The sequence below is a fragment of the Coregonus clupeaformis genome, chromosome 3 (genome assembly GCF_020615455.1).
Source record: "Coregonus clupeaformis isolate EN_2021a chromosome 3, ASM2061545v1, whole genome shotgun sequence".
Classification (NCBI taxonomy): Eukaryota; Metazoa; Chordata; class Actinopteri; order Salmoniformes; family Salmonidae; genus Coregonus; species Coregonus clupeaformis.
The window spans coordinates 2874037-2878637 of record NC_059194.1 but is presented as its reverse complement, the minus strand read 5'-3'; positions in this window follow the sequence as shown (position 1 = coordinate 2878637).

Sequence of the window (4601 nt, the reverse complement as noted above, 5' to 3'; positions counted from 1 at the left end):
CCGATATTAGTGCGCCGACTAATATCTAATGTACTTCATTCACACGATTGGGTTGGCCTCCCAAACTTCACTCAGTCTCGTTAATAATAGTCCCAGACTTATTAACCACAATCAAACTTGATACCCGGTATCTAGTACATTACATTCGTTGTTATACAGTGGGGAGAACAAGTATTTGATACACTGCCGACTTTGCAGGTTTTCCTACTTACAAAGCATGTAGAGGTCTGTAATTTTTATCATAGGTACACTTCAACTGTGAGAGACGGAATCTAAAACAAAAATCCAGAAAATCACATTGTATGATTTTTAAGTAATTAATTTGCATTTTATTGCATGACATAAGTATTTGATACATCAGAAAAGCAGAACTTTATATTTGGTACAGAAACCTTTGTTTGCAATTACAGAGATCATATGTTTCCTGTAGGTCTTGACCAGGTTTGCACACACTGCAGCAGGGATTTTGGCACACTCCTCCATACAGACCTTCTCCAGATCCTTCAGGTTTCAGGGCTGTCGCTGGGCAATACGGACTTTCAGCTCCCTCCAAAGATTTTCTATTGGGTTCAGGTCTGGAGACTGGCTAGGCCACTCCAGGACCTTGAGATGCTTCTTACGGAGCCACTCCTTAGTTGCCCTGGCTGTGTGTTTCAGGTCGTTGTCATGCTGGAAGACCCAGCCACGACCCATCTTCAATGCTCTTACTGAGGGAAGGAGGTTGTTGGCCAAGATTGTTGGCTCGCGATACATGGCCCCATCCATCCTCCCCTCAATACGGTGCAGTCGTCCTGTCCCCTTTGCAGAAAAGCATCCCCAAAGAATGATGTTTCCACCTCCATGCTTCACGGTTGGGATGGTGTTCTTGGGGTTGTACTCATCCTTCTTCTTCCTCCAAACACGGCGAGTGGAGTTTAGACCAAAAAGCTCTATTTTTGTCTCATCAGACCACATGACCTTCTCCCATTCCTCCTCTGGATCATCCAGATGGTCTTTGGTAAACTTCAGACGGGCCTGGACACGCGCTGGCTTGAGCAGGGGGACCTTGCGTGCGCTGCAGGATTTTAATCCATGACGGCGTAGTGTGTTACTAATGGTTTTCTTTGAGACTGTGGTCCCAGCTCTCTTCAGGTCATTGACCAGGTCCTGCCGTGTAGTTCTGGGCTGATCCCTCACCTTCCTCATGATCATTGATGCCCCACCGAGGGTGATTGACCGTCATCTTGAACTTCTTCCATTTTCTAATATTTGCGCCAACAGTTGTTGCCTTCTCACCAAGCTGCTTGCCTATTGTCCTGTAGCCCATCCCAGCCTTGTGCAGGTCTACCATTTTATCCCTGATGTCCTTACACAGCTCTCTGGTCTTGGCCATTGTGGAGAGGTTGGAGTCTGTTTGATTGAGTGTGTGGACAGGTGTCTTTTATACAGGTAACGAGTTCAAACAGGTGCAGTTAATACAGGTAATGAGTGGAGAACAGGAGGGCTTCTTAAAGAAAAACTAACAGGGCTGTGAGAGCCAGAATTCTTACTGGTTGGTAGGTGATCAAATACTTATGTCATGCAATAAAATGCAAATGAATTACTTAAAAAACATACAATGTGACTTTCTGGATTTTTGTCTTAGATTCCGTCTCTCACAGTTGAAGTGTACCTATGATAAAAATTACAGACCTCTACATGCTTTGTAAGTAGGAAAACCTGCAAAATCGGCAGTGTATCAAATACTTGTTCTCCCCACTGTACCTACGTTTACCCACACACATTCCGCTTAAGTACGCCGACTAACCACATACACAACTGGTAGTTACTACCTAGCATATTTCATTCACTCGTTATATCATCAACGATCGATCGGTTTTAAAATTGCATTCACCACAATACACGCTTCATACAGTCAACTAATAATTGTTAATTACGTTTTCAACTTTATGAATTATACAATTTGGTAGCTTACATCAAACAGGTGTCTCACAAAATAAATTTGGATAATGCCAATATGCAGAACTTTAGTTATTCACAATAGGTGTCTGCTTACCTTTTTGTCTGACCGGTCAGGATTTGTGAGGCACACCGTCCGACGACAGCAATGGCCAATCGGCCGGACAAGTTCCAGCGAAGTCCTTCTACCAGATCACGTCGGGGTCACCAATTGTTAAGTTGTGTCATTCGAATCTGGTATCAGAACAGAATTTAACACTAAGTCACTGAATATATTCTCAGCTTTTTTATTAATATAATTAGTCAAGCGAATAAATGGTAAATGCAATCTTCGTATATACGGGCTCACTGTAACACCTCACAGGGCTAACAGAGAACTAACTGCTCAAACACAAAGTTATTCTTTAATACTCTGACAGAGATAGTTCCCGCTCAAAGCGGGCCTGTCAGAGTAGAGGCTGAGCGTGGTTTAAACTTACTCAGCCTATCGTTGGCGCACAGGCTGGTCACAGCCTCTTGGCGCTTCACGGTTGCCGGGCATCAGTTGTTTTTGCAACTTGTCTCAAGAGTCAGCAACCACAGACATAGTTTCCTCTTCTTCATTGTTGCAGTACACATGTCCTTGAGTGGTTTAACAAAGAGGCAGTGTGTGTGTGTGTGTCACAAGTCTATCTCAGCCTCCCCCCTAACGGTTCCTCACATTAGTCACAGCTTGTTATGTTAAACAATCTATATCAGTACAGCACAACCCTATTATGTTTGATCATTAATGTATTATTTTTAAGCTAGGCATCACATCTAATTATAAGAAAATAGATCCCAACAATACCAAAACTGTTGATATAGTACATGCAGTAAGCTATGGATTTTCTGTTGACAGAAGATACGTTTCTCGCCTGTGCTCTTGGCGAAATGTCTGAACTATTGATGCCACTGTGTACCTGCTTAGGTTAGGCTGTACTCTCAGTGTTAGTCCGTGGTTTATTACATGGTCCACAATTGTAGCACGAATTTCGTTACACAGATTTGGTTGTCTTCTTCTTTGTGCATGTCCTACCCCTCCTCCAGGTCTTCCTCTCCCTCTTCCTCTTCCTCTGAAACCGTCCATTTTTTTTTGAAGACAGGTGAACTTTCCTGTTGCCTTTTTATAGTGCTTAAACCTGATTGGTGTGTCTACAATTAAGCACCAGTGTGTGTGCACACCTGGTGGCTGTGTTTAACCAATTGGTTCATGGGTGTGTTCATTTGAAAGCCTTTGCTTTGAAATTGCAAGGAAATGACATCATGATACATTTCTGTGTCAAATGCATACAAGTGTGTTTAGTGTTTTGCAAATTACTGTGTGTAATGTTTTGCAAAAAGTGTGAAGCTGACAATGTGCTTAGTTGTGCAAATCTAGGCCGGTGTTTTGCTCCTTGAGTGTAAGGTTTTAATTGTGGGAAAGTTGTAATTTTAGTGTGTAAGCAATTTAATTTTTTTTTTTATAACCAACGTTTTGACAGACAAGCTGTCTTCATCAGGTGACAAACACTGTGGGTCACAAGTTTATATCGTGTCAAAGGACACACACAGGTGTCTGTAATCATGGCCGGGTGTGGCCTGATTTCGTTGGGAAGGGCTCGTAAACAATCTTTTCAAGGTAAAGCCTACACCTGTTGTATTCATCATATGCGACAAATCAAATTTGATTTAAACAGTACTAATTTTAATTGTAGCCCTCCCTGGAAAAGCACACCTAATTCAACTTGTCAACTAATCATCAATCCCTCGATGAGTTGAATCAGGTGTTTGTCTTCGGCTACAACAAAAATGTGTGTTTTTATTTGGAGCTAATCAAATGCTAATCTGCCATAAAGCAGCAGTCCTCCTGTAGTGTGTATTCAAGTGGTTTTTATTTGAAATATTATAAACAACTGAAAGGTGTTATTAAATGGTTTATATTAATTGAATTCATGGTCAAATGAAATGACTTTATCTCCATCCAGGGTCACACACAGGTAAGTTCATTGACCATTCCTGCTCAGTTGATAAATGTTGCAAGGCTGAAGAGAGACTTCTAGTAAACATGGATCATCAAAGTTTAAATGTAGTTATTGAGTGCACATCATCATCATCAGGAAATCAACAGTGAATTCATGTAATGATAAGGATGGAGAAGATGAGTGGATCCTCCTCTGGTGTTCATCTTGTGTAATTAGTGTCAGATATTAACAACTCACCCAGAGTAAAGACGTATTTTATTATTAAACATAAAATTGGATTAAAACCTTGTCATGTTTATAACTTGGGAGGTATACGTTTCAGTTTAATAAACACTTTTATACATCATTTATGTAAGAGTTCATTGTTTTAATGTTCATACTATAAAATACAATTCTGCCTATCAAATTCTATTACAATTACATTGAGAGAAAACATTATTGGTGTTGATAGTTCTATGAATATAATTTATATACAAATAATTCAACAGTGTCTATGTACAGAACCAGTCAAAAGTTTGGACACTCCTACTCTTTCAAGGGTTTTTCTTGATTTTTACTATTTTGTACATTGTAGAATAATAGTGAAGACATAAACTGTGAAATAACACATATGGAATCATGTAGTAACCAAAAGTGTTAAACAACTAAAAAAATATTTTATATTTGAGATTCTTCAAGTAG